Genomic DNA, 18,043 nt, shown 5'->3' with positions numbered 1-18,043 from the left:
GGGTTTATGACATAAACTGCAGCCAGCCAGGAGGGGGCGATCAGGTGTTTTGGCTTCACTTTTGGGGAGCTCTAATGTCAATCTTTATACACAGTCTTTGGTCTGTATACTAGAGATGGCAAATTTGAAACGTTTCAATACCTTTAAACCATCGCTTTGAAACGTTTTCAAACCTTTCAAAACTGGTTGGCTCTACATTGGCATCTGCTGGTAGAAGCTTGCATTGCACCCATTTATCATTGTTTTTGTTGTAAGCTCCCTTTTCCCCAGCCCAAACGCCTGTATAGCTATAATATAGTTATATGTATATATATATATATATATATATATATATAAATCTATAAATATATATGTGTGTGTGTATCTATTTATATCTAATCTATTGTTCTATTATATGCATGTATCTGTCAATCTATCTATTTTTCTATCCATCAATCTACCAACAACTCAGCTAAATTCGCACAAATCTCATTCTACTTCCTCGCCACAACACAACACATCAAACGCCCGCATTTCCCGCGATCTTTTAAAACTCTCTGTCCGGGTTTGGTACATGGCTCAATTATCAATCGGTTTGGTACCGATCACGTGACGTTCCGACTGAAGCCGGAAGTGACGAAACGTTTCGAAACAGTACGATCTCGGTGTCGGATTTTCCATCTCTACTGTGCGCTAAATATGAAGCTACGATCAGCAGCCTGCTAGCTTAGTACAAAGTTTGGAAACAGGGGTAAACAGCTAGCCAGCGTCAGTCCAAAGAAATATCTCCCTGTAAGCACCAACAGAGTTCATAAATAACATGTTTCCACCTTTGCCAGTTTACCTGGTTTAGCTCTCAGACTGGGCCGGAAACAGCAAGCCTTTATCTGTCCAAAGGTAAGAAAAATCCAAACAGAAACCTCTGAAGCTCTCTTATAATCTTGTTTAGTTTTCTGTAGATACCTTGTTTGCTTATTACATACAAAAGTGGAAAAATGACATGGTGTGGTTTTACATGGGGTAATGGCAAACTCTTTCACAGGATGATAATGCTAACCTCAGTTAACCCTTAATAACCTGGAGCATAATCGCTCTTCTTGTTGAGTTCAGATGCCTCTTGAAAACATGGGGTAAAGGCCATAAGCAACGTGGCAAGAAATGTCCTGCAATTTGTAAAAAAGAGAAAAAAAGGGTTTTTTTAAAGCTAGGGAAAATGTATAAATTTAACCACATTACACACACACCCACACACACACACACACATATATATATATATATATGTATATATATATATATATATATATGTATATATATATATATATATAATTTCTCTGATGTTTTTCAAAGAAATCAAGCCAATTTGCTCCGGTTTCAAAGGGTTAACCTGCTGTCGCTCTAGCTACATAGTTTGCAACCAAGCATGAGAGTGGTAGCCTTCTGTTATTTCTCAAATGTCAAACTATTTGAAATCAAAGTTTTTGTCACCTGAAACTATGTTCTCATTTTCCTATTGTGATATTCTGAACAAAGCAGTTTCACTTATTCTTAGATTTTATAGAATTTTTCCTTTTTTGTGTTTTACTGCAAATACTGGATTTTTCTTCTGCTTTATTGTTGTGCTGAAAACTGATTTTTGATGGTTTGATGCCAAAAAAGGAAAAAGTGGCAGGACAGAAGCAGCAGCAGGGAGAGGTGGAGGATAGTACAGTAAAATGAAAAGGAATGCATCTGGAAAAAAAAAGCTAGGATGAGAGGTGACATGAGTAAAGACACGGCTCATCTGGTCAGGCATCTTGCACCCAGATGTTGAAGGAAGAGTTGGGTAATCCAGCTTTGTCACATCCGGCCGGTCAGGGCCAAAATAACAGCTCAGAAAATAAACGACTGACCGGACAGTCTTATGAGGTCACAGACACAAATAAATAGAAAGAAACAAAAGAAAAAACACTTTTTACCCTTAAATAGTCTGATTGGGGCTCAAGACTTCCTGCAGCCGATGTTACCTTCCTTGTCCACTTGGTGTCATCACAGCTCAGCATTTAAAATCAAAGTGCTCTGCGTGCTGTTCGAGGAGATTATCCTCAATAATTAAATCGCACAAGTGGTGATATTAACACTTTTTCTCAGAAGTTTGCACTTGTTGTTTCAGTTGTTTAATTTATTGTAGTTGGTGACTTAACCCAGACTTTGACAAAATATGTGTATATTGCTGTGAGGTATCAGATTAAAAAGGTTGTTTTTGTCCCTTTAGCTTATTACAGTGTGACCACTTTTTTGTTTTAACTTACTGAGATAAAACTGTTCAAACAGCACCCCCTTGGATTAATCTGGAGGTGTCAAAAGGATGTTGAATATTACTAAGTCTCCTCTCAGTCACTGCAGGCTTTTCTTATTGAAAATGTCATGACTTCTGGATGGATGCCCCTTCACTTTTGCTTCTCTTCCCACATGTCAAAGCCTTAGGGAGGAACACAAAGATGAGATCACTGAGCATTGAACACATATCATGGTGGCAGATCACGAAACCACAGATGATCCTGTTTTTAATCTAGAAATTGAGCATACAGCCATGTCTGACCTGAATAATGCTCTAAGTGAAATGATTGTCGGTGACAGACAAATTTAAATTTCTGTTTCAGGGTCATGCTGTAGGGTTTTAAAAAAAAATCTTATTTTCAAAGCGAGCATCATCATTGTGCCTTAGCAGTGATGAAAGTGAAAAAAGGAGCGCTCCAGCCCTGACATTTCGCTCTGTCCTCTGAAGTAGCAGGCCACCTGTGTCGCTCAGCTGGTTTCATCCTGGCGGCCACCAGCTCTGCAGGTTGTTGGGAAGGAGGAAGAAGTTATAGAAAATCTTCAAAACATTGAACACAGTGCCGATCTCACAGCAACATCTAATCGTTCAATCTATGTGTTTGTGCGAGAAGGATTGATAACCTTAATCCGAGATAGGAAATGGATTTCACGTTTGTCATCGGTGATAGGATCGGCATATTTAATGCATACAGTATATTAAGCTCAGTGTGACACACATTTCAAAGACAGGAAGGCTCAGAGCAGAGGTGGCCATACTGACGATGAGATAATGTGGCTTTATATCCTTTTTATGAGGTGTGTGGTGAGTTGAAATGTATGTTTATTTTTAGATCAAATAAGAGGTAAATAATCAGCTTTTATCTGCTGAAATTCAGCCGAGATGAAGGATTTATAGAATTTAATTAATTTATTTAGTTTTGGAATATTGTAATCATATTGTTTTGATTCTCACTTGCCTTTTAAATAGAACAAAGAATTAATGTCATAGAAGGAAATTATTCCAAAATCATCTGGAAAACAAGGTGAGTACTGTATTGTCAAATAGGAGATCCTTTGAGTTTGAGATCTGCTGCTTTTCATACTGTACTGATAAATAAGAATAAATATGTTTGCCTCTCAAGATGTAGGGTAGAAATAATTTCCTTACTGTCAAAATCCAAAATAAACAAAATTCTGTTATGAAGAGTTTTGTAGCAAAACTACAAAAAAAAAAAAAAAGCTAATTTATTACAATCAGACCAGGAGACAAAAGGATTTGCAAATGTATTGGCACTCTGTGCTGTATCAGCTGCCAGTTGTTGTGGGCTTGCTTTTGCATTTATACAACACTGTAGTTATTGGCCACAGAATATTTTAGAGACCCAAATATTAAATTAATTATTTTAGTTATTGCGTGCCAGCAAAAGAATAATTCTTTTATCTGAAAAGAAATGACAAGATTGTCAAATATTACTGTAAAAAATGATGTGAGAAAGAAATATGCTCAATAAACATAAAAAAAACATGCGCGACTATAATGGAACAGAAGCTGGTGCTCTCTGTTGGCAGTCAAATTATGTTTGAGGCCGTTTTTTTTCCTCTCCTCCTCAGGGGTGACTTGTATGCTGTGAAATATTATTATCCTTAAAGAGTGCACCTGAAGTCATTATTAGTAGTAAGTAGAGTTTATGCCAACTGCTTGCAGAAAAAGTTAAAAAAAAAAAAAAAGCTAATACATGCATGTAGACCCAAATACACATCATTATCCCTGCAACTTTCTGTTCTATTAAAGAAAATATTTAATCATGAAAACATAAAATATTCAGGGGCTAATACTTGCACACTTAGATGATCAGGTCATTAGCCTTTTGAGAGAATATATTACTATGTTTCAAACATACAGATGGGTGATAAAATACAGTAGAAAATCCTTAAAGCTATTCTCCAAACAATGACTGTTAGTGTAGGTAAGTTACTGGATGTGAATTGTTAAAATGTCCTAAATGTACTAATTTCTCAATAATTGGCACTTGCAAAAACAACATGGTTTGATACATTTGATTTAAAGGTCCAGTGTGTAGGATTTATGTATATATATTGGCAAAAATATCATAAATATGTTTTTTTACTCTAAGATAACCTTAAAATAAGAATTGCGTCTGTTTCCTTGGAATGAGCCTCTAATATCTCCGTAGGGAATGAGTGCATGTCTACGGAGATCACCATGTTTCTACACTAGTCCAGAACGGACAAACCAAACAGTAGATCTAAGGCCATTTGCATTTTTGCGCCCACTCTTGTAGTTAGAAGCTCCTCCGTGACGAGCAGCATGTAAACGTGAATCTGCTTTATTCATTGTCTTCACCTGTTTTAATCATCAGGTCCATTTGTTTCAGAGAGGTAGAGACCTCTGCAGATTATGTGGCTCATAATAAAAAAAAAACATCCTGAACAATGAACACTGAAGTAATTCTAGCCGGAAGAAGTTTCAGCTGGGTAAATTCCTCAGTCCTCACCACTAGACGATAAAGCTCCCTAAATCCTACACACTGCTCCTGTGAATAAGTATTTAACTGCTGGAAAGATGGTCTTTTCATAAAACTATGCAGTAGAAAGAAGCAAAGACTTTAGAAACTGGTGCTACATGACACCATGGCCCTGATTCGCAAGGTGACGCAAAAATTTAGCAACATAACAGAAGAGATGTTTCATGAAAAGAAATCAATTTCTCTCTTTTATGGAAAATTAACTGAACGAGGGAGCTATGGAAAAAGGGGCTCGGCGGTTGACCTTAACACAGAGGTGTGGTCAGATGCTTTTGTATCTGCGAAGAAAATATTCACTTTTACCCAAGAGGTAGAAAACCTACAAACTGCCCTGCAGCCAGTAAATCCTCCCACTGGAGGGTGATGTAATGTAAGTTTGTTTCAACATTTTTTTCTCAGGGAACAGTATGATGGCAGGCAGCTCACAAACAATCTGCAATTACTTAAAAGCTTAAATATGTTTCTGAAAACATTTGAGGCGAGTAATAGGCAACATTGTAAAATAATTTGTTTCATATTTGATCAGCGTTGCCTAGTTTTACTGTAATTTTTTTTCAGCCAGGCACCTACTCTATGTTAAAAGGTTCTCGTATAACAGCCAAACAGTGCACTAAAATATGTGGATTTGAGCAGGGAGATGTAGGCGCTGGTTAGTAATTTACACATACTTTATGTTTATTACCATCAGTACTGAATTTTAATTGCTGTAATGTGACATGAGCAGTGAAACTATCACGTCATTTCCAATCAGGATTGTTGTTTAGAAGTTCTCGAAGCATCAAGCGGTCACTGTGCGGTCAAAATGAACCTCCGACAGTATAACTGACACTGATGCAGGCTCTGCGTGAATGTTTTCACTCACTGTGATTGATGATTGTTTGGCTCTCCTCTGACTGATCCTTTGACAGTGCGAACGACTCATGTGATTGGTCAGATTATATCCAAGTGTATATGCAAGGACCCCCCGAATACAGTGGACACGCTCAGGGCCTTTTATGGGAACGTCAGGGCCGTTTATTTTACAGCTAGAGTCCAGAGTACAACAAACAGCGCGCTGCCTCCTCTGTAATCAGGTACAGGATGTCTGCTGTCAGAACATGTGGCTGAGCATCGGAGCGCTGTCAAATGTAATAATCTTGCCCATCGTCTGTCAGCACACTTTATTGAACATAATCACTCTGTCTTTTCTCCTCACTACAAAAGGGACTGAACAAGTCAGAGGTCACTCTGTCAAGATGAGGAGGGACGACTCAAACTCCGTGCTACTGAAATAAGAAACATCCTCAGGACCCTTGCCTCCTGTCAGTCTCAATGTATTATACAGTCTGACCCGAGGCCTTTCTGTAATTGCCTGTTACATAATGTTACATTAGTCTCATGCGCTAAAGATGCTATACGTTATGTTGTTTAGTATGTATGTTTAATTAGCGTATTTTAGGTTTTGTTATTTCTTAAACTCAAAAGGTACAGACAGTATCTTGCTTTATGTAAAAGCAGGACAGAGGAAAAAAACACCATTGCAGTTCAGAAGAATAATAAGAGCTATAGTAGAAGCCAGAGCCCTTTTTATTACTTATTATTACAGTGCACTAGTAGTAGCATGAAAGGCATAACTGTTCATTTTTGGGGTGGTTTGGGGGCATTGGACTTGGAACACGCCCCCCTCAATATTTATCAAATCAAACTTTATTTATAAAGCACTTTTCATACATTTAATGTAGCACAAAGTGCCTCACAAGTTAAAACATCTGCATTTGCAGACTTTTTATTTGGCTAAATCAAAGACATTTGCACCATAAACTGGTACAGAAGGGGCCAAAATTGGTAAATAAAAAGTGGATATAATGCAGTATATTAACTCTGAGTTTCATATGTGCGTTACACACAGAAACAACCCTGTAAAATGTTGTCTCTTCATAATAGCAGGTATGTGGGTTTATGTATTGTTATTTATTTATTTTATGTGACTGTATTTTGACATTATTTTGTAAGAAGTGTTTTATTTATTTTACTGTGCTGTTAAAAATGTATTTATTACATTGATCTTCCTTTCATTTTACAGTGGACTTTCTCTCGAGAAGGCGCGGGGAGCATTACATACGGAAGCAACCCTGTAAAATATTGTCTCTTCATTATTGCAGAAGTGCTGCTAATGGTGAATGTGCACAACAATAAAATGCTCAAAGGCATCCCAGGTAATGCTGTGTGATCCTTCCAAAACACAACGCAAAGTGAGATTCATTACGTAAGTACTGCACTTAAGTAGATGTACTCAGTTACATCGCACCACTTGCAATTAATCTTTGCAGCTTTTTGGTTAAATTCTGTAAAATTTACATTATTTTTTAACACAGCATTTTCTACTTTTTTCTTATAATCATGTTAAAATAATTTTAATGCCTTCATATGACAATATAGACGTTCTGTACACATCTCATCATCACGTTACATACTACTGTTTAATGAACTGACCTCACTGAATTTATCAGGGAAAACTTTCACTCTCTTATCGAGAACAGTTGTCTGTGCAGCTCCTGTTCTGTGTATCAACATGACAAGTTATACCAGTAAGGGCTTTTATAAATTATATATTTATTTATTTTTGTAAATAAGTATGATACTTTCTGGAATGAGCAAATCATGTTGTCGGCACATAAAATAAAATCCCTCTTAATGAGGACCGAACAAAACATTCCTGCAGCCTGAAACATTATCTTTAGTCATCAGATCCTCAGGCAGCAGGAGCTCTTTGCAGGTGATCTTGTTAAAGCTCTGCACATTGTCAACATTCACACTTTTCAGTGATACAAAGCACAGCATCGCCTCACAGAGAGCTCCTGTCTTTGAAAAGCCCCAGAGAATACTGGGAGCTGAACTGAGGCTCACATTACTGAAATCCATCAGGCTCAGAAAGATGCAGCTCGTAGTATCGGCCGGTTTGGGATGCTTAGACATTGTCCAGGGATTCTCCCTTCAAAGAAACAATAGACGTCCACTTTCAGTAAATATAACACCCTGCCCTGTGTTTTGAAAACCTAAGCCTGCTGTGATAAAAGCAGATTTAGTTTGAGCTGCAGTTTGAGGCAGAGAGACATGATGCAGAAGTGTGCACTCACTGTGAGTAGAGGGTCAAAGGTGAGTGGACAGGCTGTCGGTCCATTGAGTCGTGTTGCCACAGTTGTGATTATAACCTTGTATGTGAATCTTTTGGCCATGTAGACCTTTACCGTATTAAATCATCTTTTTTTCTTAAAGGGACAGTTCACCCCCATATCAGAAATGCACATTTTCCTCATACCAGTAGTGTTATTTACATATTTAGATTGTTTTGGTGTGAGTTATATTGGCTGTAGACATGTCTGCCTTTTCTCAAGTATAATACAACTAAATGGCAGCTCCAGAATATATAAACATTTGAAAAACTCAACAGCAATCAAGACAATCCACAGACCTTGTTGTGAGCAGTTTCATGTAGGAACTATTTTCCATCTACTAAACTACAACTGCCAAATTTATGGCTGTGTAGAAGAACCCAAGCATCTTCTTCTACCTCACTTAGCAACACAGAGCAAGCTAACATCACAGCTCAGCTGAGGAGGACGCCATTAATGTTAACGTCTTACACTTTCACACGCACAAGCCCTTGAGTAGATTCATGCATCTTTCTGCGTGGTGATTTGGTTCGCTGGTTTACTTAGGTAGTAAGAAAATAGTCCCTACATGAAATTGCTCACAACAAGGTCTGTGGATTATCTTGAGTAATCAGGTCATGATTTCTGGAAGGTGACTTTGCTGTTGAGTTTTTCAAAAGTATGTTTTTTATCCATTATATTGGATAGGGCAGACATCTCTACAGGTAATAGCTTCAAAACTTGGCAACTCACACCAAAACAATCTAGATCAATAAATAGCAACACAGAAAAAAGGAAAAATATGTATTTTTGATTTTGGGGTGAACTGTCCCTTTAAATCCACCATCATGACAGCGATATTGACCACATCACTGTTGACATTCGTGTGACAGCAGACTGTTTATTTCTGCTGGGAGACACTGCACTTGGTATTCAGGAAGCAAGCCAGTGACAGAGGGACACTTAACCAGCTTAGACAAGGTCCTCAGCCACAGTGAAGTCCATCACCAGAGACAACACTGAGACATCTGACACAATGAATCAAACTGCATTTTTCTGTTTGTTTGGTTTTTGCTGCTGGTCAGATTTACACTCAAGTTTATGGTTGCAGTCCATATACCTTATTAAAACTATGACTATTATCAGCATGTAGCGTAGGTTTGAAAGGGTATATTACTAATTTAACTTAATGGAGGTGCACAGAATATAGCGATGATTAATTTCATTAATTTGTTACTGGTGGGTGTATTGATTTAGCTTTTTCATTAGCTCCGTCTCCATTTTCCCTGGAGGAACTTTAAAATTACAATTACACGTTTCTGTTTACTTTATTAAAACAAATGTTTTATAGTATTGAACTTCGAATTGTAACCTAATGAATGTGCTCTGAGTTTACCCCTTCATCCATCAAGTTTGGTCGTTATTGACATCATGGCATTTTGGCCATTTACGTCATGTTTTACTTTTAAAACAAAGTCTAGCCAACTTCTAATATGAAGTATAATTAGCCAAACTGGAGTCACCCTTCTGCAGGTATTTACTTTGACCTAAACTTGCATTTGTCCTTGAGTTAACCTGTTCATGCATCCTGCCGCGTGGCCACTTGGATTGGCTTTCTCTCTGATTCTCAGCATGTCCAGATAAATCCCTTTTAAATTTCTCCGGTCACTTTTTCCATACAAGAACAGCCACATCAGCCTCCAGCGAAGGAGCCAAGGATCACTTAATCAACCTCTGACTTCAAGGTTTGCAATCTTGTCTGTCGTCAGTGTTTGTTTAGGAAGGTATTGGGGTCTGCCAAGCCCAGGAGCTACCACAGAAGTAGTAGGTAAAAATCACCTTGGTATTTTTATTGTTTGTGAATTTTAACTTCTGGAGACCTCAGAATTATTTTAAGCGACAGTCTTAAAGGAGGAGAGAGTCGCTACAGAGTTCAGAGAGCTTGTAGGGCTGTTTCCATTAACCGTCACCACAAAGGACATTCTTTTGGACTGTAACAAGACACCTTGTCAGTTGTCTTCATCCTTTATTCAAGGACATCTGTGTCTGTGTGTGCATGTGTGTGTTTGTATGTTGCATGTGTCTTAGTAGTCCCTAGACTGCACCCCCCTCTGGGTTATCTGCACTTGCCTGTCAACATGTCGCATCCCACCACAGCTCTGTTCCTGGAGAGCCAAGGCTGCAGTCAGTGCTGAGGGAGTAGCTTTCCAAGGTGTGTGTGTGTGTGTGTGTGTGTGTGTGTGTGTGTGTGTGTGTGTGTGTGTGTGTGTGTGTGTGTGTGTGTGTGTGTGTGTGTGTTTGCATATGTGTATTTGTAACATTGAGAAATTGAAATATCCTTGCATTATAGACATTTGCTGGCGATGACCCAAACAAGAGGCACAGTGGTCCACATGCATTCACTCGCTAATATACAAATTTAGTGCAATTAGAAAAACAGACATTTCCTGTTAAGTCCATATATTTAACTAACACATGTATATTTAAATAAAACATTTTACACCTCCGTCATTGATCAACAGATTTTTATCCTAAAACTGCAGGTGACCTTGTGGAGCTGCAGTTTTTCCTCTTGACATTACATATGACTATTTAATGAGACATTGTCCTTGGACTCGTCATTAGGTGTCACAGCTTGCTCTACACATGAATAAATAAGGCACGGAAACTGCTTCAGGGGAGATGACAATGACATGAAAATACAGAGGTAGCACTTGAACCAAATGGACTTTTCATGAATAAAAAAAGATGTCTGTGGGTAATTTAAAGTGTACAGGCAAAAGCAAATATCCCATCAAACCTTCTTCACCTCTGGTGGTAATGAGAGGCTTCAACAGCTTCAAGGGAAGCTAATCCAGGGCTCTTGATCAAAAGCAGCTAGGTCACGCAACCCAGATTTTGGCTGTATGAGCCTTATCTCCTCCAGAAAGGCTCTTCTTTAGTGTATGTTATCAGATTTTTGTGTGGAGGTATTGATAGTGAAAGGAGCGATCTGAAAGAAATCTGTAATTTAAACCTGCAATGACACGGATATCTGGTGAAGTGTGCCAGACAGCAAGATTTGGTTTCCTGGTGGAGGCAGGAAAAATTTAGCTACAGCCAGCAGGCAGTTATCTTAGCTAAGCAAAAAGACTTGAAATATGGGGACTGCCCTAAAAACTTAGTATTTCAATCTGTGATGGTACTTAATGTTTTGCATCGTGGAGTGTTGTGTGCCTGTCAGCTTGCATAGGGTCATCTTGTTGCCTTTGGATAAACTAGCAAAATCATAACCTAAAAAGTTATTTATTAACCCAGTCTTTGCCTTAAGTCCAAGATCAACCCTACGGGAGACCTGACACCTCACTGTAGCTTCAAACTGTGATTTAAATGTTTTGTTGTTGTTGTTGTTTTTTCAACTTATTGGCATCAAAGCAAAATAGGTCTGGATTTCTCTGCAGGAAAGCAATTAAATATATTCCCCAAAATGTTATACTATTCCTTAAATTTGACACAAGCAGTCCAAAAGCTGAAATGAGCCTGAAAAAAAGAGTTGTGGAGTATGTAGATGAGTGGTTTCATGGGATGAAATGTGGAGAGGCTGCAGTGCCAGCCAAACATAACCTCTGACAAGAGTATCTGTGTGATTCTCTCTGTAGTTTCACTTTGGTTGACAGCCATCTCCACCTTTCAGACTCACTATACGTATTTAATAATATTGGATTCCTTCCCTCACTCCTTCCTCCTTCTGACCTTTCACAGTGGTTACATCACAATTCCCCGTCACAGCCTGACATTTCCTTCCCTTCCCTCTGTGTTTCATTACAGGCCTTGTGGGAGCTAACAGCAAGGCCTGGGAGTTCAGGGGCCAAAGCAGGGGGTCGGCCTGCGTTTGAACGTTGGCGTTATTGTTAAAGGAAAGAGGAGCATCCGTTTGGCTGCCTGGGTTTGTGAAACTCTCTGACGCTCATGTCCTCAGTGGACGGGAGAACGCAGGATGACAGCAAGACATATAGATACAAAGGCCACTTTAGTGGCGACCAGCATGTCCAAAAGACTGGCTTATGTGCGTAACCTTTTACTGCCAGTGTGATTTAATGTTAAAATAACATATGTGGTCTGTTTACAGAGGGAAGGGATTACTGGTAATGAGTTATACATACAAGCTTTAACCCTTTGAAATCTAAGCATGTTGGCTATCTTTCAAAAACATGAGAAGAAGGCAATTTGCAATTTTATAAAGAAATGACCCCAAAATTTGCAATAAATTTTTAAAAAGTTACAAAAAAATAATCAGAAAATTAGCGACAAAAATAAAAGAACAAGAAAAAGAAAGTAAAAAAACAATAACAAATGTGACTTGAAAAAGTACTTAAAAACAATAAAGATTCTTAAGTATAACTTCAAATATGCTAGAATGATCATTTAAAATTTAGCTTTTGGGATTTTTTCCCAGCTTAAAAAAACCCCCAATGACTAAAAAAATGTACCATTTCTTGCAATTTGTTATGAGTTACAAGAAAATTAAGCTACCTGAAATTTAGCAACAAAAGAAAAGGAAAAGAAAGCATTTAAAAACAAAAAAGGGTAAAAACAAACAAAAAAGAAATAAAACAAAATAATTAATAAATATTCAGATAAAATACTTAATAATAATTACTATGAAGATAGTTTTCGAGACAATTTGGCCCCTGGTTTTAGTTTTTTGTTCTTGAAATTTGCTGGACATCTCTCACCAAATTGCTCATTGCCTTTTGAACCAATTTTTCAGAAGAAATCAAACCAATTAGCTGCCTTTGTTTCAAAGGTTAAATGCATGTGGAAGGCATCTGAAAGAGGCACAAGAAAACTGATGTTGTTCCAGGTTTCAAAGGGTTAAATATGGCCAGATTATTAAGTTCAAACATTTTTAAATGTACTTTTACATTCATACATTTTTGCACCACTTAACAGCACAGATGGGAGATCCACCATTTGTGGGCTTTTGGTTGATTCTGACGTAAGTTCAAATATGTTGTTAAATGAGTCCCTGGCTTTGCACTGCTCTATTTTAAGCTGACTGTATCTTGTCAATCATGACGTTTAACAGCTTTAGTTAACAAAACTGCATCTCAAACATGCATGTACCAACAATTTAATTCTAACACATACTGCATTCTGGTTTTGGAAAAAGCTTCACATTTTATACATTGTCTGGCTCACACTGACTGAGCTGGTGTGACAGATGGATTTAAGGCGGTTACGGTTTGAGGTCTGATCACTGAAAACAAAAAAGTGTGTCTTTAACTTGACCTCACTTGAACAGTCATTTGGTACATGTTGGATGAAAAAATACCTTTGTCAGTTTCTGTTGTGGTATTTTTAAAGTATTTTACTACAGATGAAAACAAGAAAATCCAGTCAACACCAGCTTCCCAGTATGGAGGTGTGTATTTCTTTAGGAGCTCGGCACTTTAAATGCATAGGATCTTACTGCATCTGTCTGTATTATCACTCGTCTGGGAGTGCCTCAATCAGGGTTGTGCTGTTTCTCCCTTAGTGAGCTATTCATTTTAGCAAAAACACACATCACTGAGCCACTCAAGGTCATACTGACTGCATTTATCATCAAAATATTACATGATGACCATTTGAATCAGGAGGCAAAGCTGGTGTAGTGGCAATGATATAAAAACCAGATGATCAGTTTTTTGATAATGTTACATTAAGGGCATGCTGCTCTTTAGCTGAATTGAAAATGTAATTTTGATGACGCATTTGTCCCAGGCAATCATGATTGCTTTTTTTTTTTTTTTAAATAAGCAAGAGGGATTTATTCATGTTCATCCTTCCCTCCGTGACACTATCATGACAAATTCAAAGTATAATGCTAAGTCAATACAATATAAGATAAACAGTTAAAAGTAAAACTGTACAGCCATGTACAGTACAACATGTAGTGTGTTTCATTCACAATCCAGACTTATTGTAGTTTTCAGTCCTGAAAAACATTGCGTTACCTACCACAGGTTTTTTAGGCTGCACTGCCTGCCTAAAGTTAAATACAGTTTGAATATATGAAATGAACCCTGAATTAATGGAGTGAAACTTGAATACACTAAATGAAACTGCAACCTATAGAATAACCTTTGAATATATGAAATGAAAGTTTATAGTATATAGAATGGAAGTTTAAATATATATTATGAAACTAGAATATATGGAATGAAGGTTTGAAGGTATGCAGCAAAAGTTTGACCTTGAATATATGGCATGAAACTTCAGTATATAGAATGAAAGTTTAAATAAGAGCTGTCAAACGATTACATTTTTAATCACATTTTTAATCACTTTTTTTCAGTTCCATTATTGCGCTTAAAACAGTTATAGTTCATAATGACAAGGCAAAGAAGTTCTTACTAGATTGTCTTAATCAGGGATCAAATAACAGCAAAAAACTGCACAGGACTACCATAAAGTAGACATGTCTGTAAAGTGGAGACTCATGGGTACCCATTGAACCCATTTTCACTCAGATATCATGGGTTAGGAGGTCAAGGGTCCCTGTGAAATGACCATGCTGTTTTTCCATCTGCAAAATTTAGCCTACCTTTGGAGCGTTACTCAGCTCCCTGACTGAAAAGCATGACATGGTTGGTACCACTGGATTCCTTTGGTCTTCTTGTTTCGTATGATACCAGTATCATCACTCAGCCCAGTACAGTCTCTTAAAGACAAGAATTTCAGCTAGTAATTAACATGATAAAAAAAATAAAAATAAAAAAAACTGGTTATGGAAGGACCTTAATCGCATTGTGATTAACGCCTTAACATTGACAGCCCTGGTTTAAATATATAGAATGAAAGTTTAAATATATGGAGTGAAAGTATGACCTGGTGTCGTCTTTTCTTTTTCGAACATTAGATAAAATAGGATGTTTATGAAAGAATTCATAGTATTACACGTGGTAACAAATTGGATGTTAAATATTAAAACAGTATAAATATTACAACCTCCAAATATGAACACATTGATAATTTGACTTTGGCGTGCAGCTGAAAATGCAAATGAGCCGGTAAGTATTTCCCTCACTGTGTCCTCAGGCTGTCGCTGCCCTTAAATGCACTTTGAAAACATTCTTCTGTTTATTTCCAATGCTGAGTGGTTTTGTGCGCTGACTTGGTACCAAAGCTCGGCTTATATTTTATGCCCTGTGTGGTCCATGATAAGGGTAAGAAATTTGAAGAGCTGATGGGATATGAGGCATGTCTGGAGAGAAAAAAAAAAAACAGCTCCAAAAATCACTCACGTCCTGTCTCTCTCTCTCACACACTCACATAAATTTATAATGCATACACTGGAGCACAGTCGTACTATCTTGAGGAAGTCAGACGCTGAAGTGCTTGATTTGCCTGCAGTCTTCAGTGTCTTGGTGTCAAGGGTCACTCACTCATCCTCTGCGATAGACCAGAGAGAAATCGTGCGTAGCCGCTAGCTTGTAATGAAAAGATCAGTAGGCTTAGTGATAAGGGGAGTGTACTGAAAAAGCCAAGAGTATAAAGCTACTTTACATAAGAGCATAAGGTTACCAGTCATAAAACTTCATGAATTGAGTCGTGGTCCTGTGATGAGTTGGTTGGTTTAATATATTTAATCTATGTAGCAGTAAAAGGTAAAGATTTGGCCCAAGATAAATGGGTCAGATTACTTCATATTAACGTTTGATCCTTTTTTCTTAGTTAAAATGTAGATGCTCTTTGTGATTATCTGTGCCACTTTCACACATAAACACGGTTACATTAAGCACATGCAAAGAGAGCAGAAAGCACAGAGCCAGATGCTGTAGGACATTTTCAAATCTGATTTGTCTCTCTGTAACTCACTTTACCTTATCCCCAGTGTCTTACAAGTTTTTGACAGGCTAAACAAACAAATACACAAACATGCTTAGACAAAGGAGGGAGCACCCCTGGTATAAGCTCAGATTTGATGAACAAAAATAAAGCAATGTCAAAAGTCATGCTAGCGTCTGTGAGGGAGTCCTGTGGCACAGTGGTGCTTTAGGCTAAATGCTTTGTCATGTTAATCATCTAAGTTGTAGCATGGCATCATGCTAACATTTGCTAATTTGTACTAAACAAAGTAAAGTGGAGGCTGGGGATGTAATTCATTTTAAATGTGTTTGCTCATAAACCAAAGTATTGGACAAATTTAAATTTTGAACTGATGATGTGGTGTTTGATATGGAAAGTTATTACCAAAGTTATTACAATTCATCCTGAGTGGAACATGACTGTGTGCCAAATTTTAAGGCAGTCCATTCAATAAATGTCGGGACATTTCCCTCTAAGGAAGTGAACAGGGTGTAGGATTTAGCTGCATCTTGAGTTGAGGATTGCAGATTGCAACCAGCATCTTTCGGTTAGGATTCCTAACACTGCATGTTCATTTTTTCAGGAGGTTTGTATCTAAAATATGATAAGATAAACACTTTAGCCACTAGTGTGGCATAAAGTACACGGAGAGCAGCAGCTCTGAGAGCACAGAGATTGGGGTGAACTCAAAGGTTGGCACTGGATGTGCTATTCCCACAGAAAAGGAGATGAACTCATTGATGATATTAACCCTCTGAAACCTGGATCCACATCAGTTTTCTTGGGCTGTGTTCAGACCCCTTTCACAAGCGTTTAAACCTTTGAAACATGAGCAAATTGGTTTGATCCCTTTTAGAAAAAGGCAAGCAGAAACTTGAAATGTCCTGCAATGTGCAATTTCTTGTTACATTGCTCATTGCCATCTTTTAATGTTTTTTTTTTTTAAATTGAATCCAACGCACTCACTCCAATATAAATGAAAATGAAAAATGTTCCTGAATCCTTAAAAGTGGATAACAAAAACAGTCAAATCGGACAGCGCTCTAATTGAAACATATTTTTATTGTCACACTAATGTGGCAATAAAAATGTGTTTCAATTGGAGTGCTATCTGATTTGTATGTTTTTTCTAGAGAAATCAAGCCAGATTGCTCGGGTTTCAGAGGGTTAATGAGTAAAACAAATTAACATTTTGAAACGTCTTATGCAGTGATTCAATAATTTTCTTATATATATGAGCAGTTGGAGGAAATCTTGTCTTTGATGATCCTGCATCTGCAGAAATGTTGTAGTCCCGAACACTTTAAAATATATGTTTCTGGCACAAAGCTGTACACGTATACTTGACCGTACAACCAAGATATTGTTGCACTTTTCACTGTCTGCAGGATTCCGACTGTTTGGGATGTTGAAAGAGCCACAATGCCTCGCTGACTGAAGTGAACACACCACATGAAAAGCTATTCATTTTCCAGCTGAGTGGTGCAGTTAGCCTCCTGACAGGCCAGTCATCCACATGGTTAGAGAGAGGCTGAGAGCTGCAGGGCTGCACAGAGGTGGAGAGCCAGCAGGAGAAAACACAGAGAGAAAGCAAGAGAGGAGAGACCTCAGCTGAAGGGTTAATGAAATCCAGCAATCCTTGAGGGCAGATTACTCATCTCTTAACGAGCTTGCTCTCTCACCCCCGCCACCCCTCCATCACAACCCCCCCTCTCCTGTTGACTCTCAGTACCACCAGTCACAACTGATTACTGTTTCTGAGTTTACCGCCTCAGGTACCCAGTCTTTTGTCAGACTCCACATCCATAAGAAAAAGTCTGATAACTTGTGCTGTGTGGAGAGAGTGTGTGTGCAGAAAAGCTTAAAATGAGGAGGTTATTCAAGGCAACATTTGCTTTAGGTCTAATAGAGCTTTAGCTTAACTTTTAAGAAGGTGGAGAGGTTTATGGCCATTACTGTGACACCCTAAGCCCTGAATCTGCACCTGAGATGATTTTGGTGCCTTTTACAGGTCAGACAGTCGCAGAAAGTTTATTATGCCTAATCATTAGTGTGTGGCTCAGGAAGTAGAGCACATCGTCCACTATTGAAAGATTGGTGGTTCAAACCGCCTCCATTCTGCATGTTAAAGTATCCTTGGACAAGAAGCATTTTGAGAAGTCAGATGACTAGAAAGGTGGCGTATACTGTAAGTGCAAGTCCATTTACTTGTCCCCCATCACCAATATTTATGATTAGGACTGATGCTGGTTAAAAAAA

General features: G+C 38.0%; 1 long non-coding RNA gene across 1 annotated transcript; it reads left to right on the top strand.

The window, feature by feature from the left end:
• The first annotated feature begins 623 nt into the window (after positions 1-623).
• Positions 624-7,015, top strand: LOC148189342 (uncharacterized). Its single transcript, XR_015776714.1, has 4 exons — positions 624-876; positions 6,024-6,121; positions 6,709-6,746; positions 6,883-7,015. It is a non-coding gene; the product is annotated as an uncharacterized LOC148189342 (long non-coding RNA).
• Positions 7,016-18,043: the final 11,028 nt, after the last annotated feature.

The sequence above is a fragment of the Plectropomus leopardus genome, chromosome 6 (assembly GCF_026936395.1).
Source record: "Plectropomus leopardus strain MGB_pleo_1.0 chromosome 6, ASM2693639v1, whole genome shotgun sequence".
Lineage (NCBI taxonomy): Eukaryota > Metazoa > Chordata > Actinopteri > Perciformes > Serranidae > Plectropomus > Plectropomus leopardus.
This window is presented reverse-complemented; position numbering and strand designations above follow the sequence as displayed.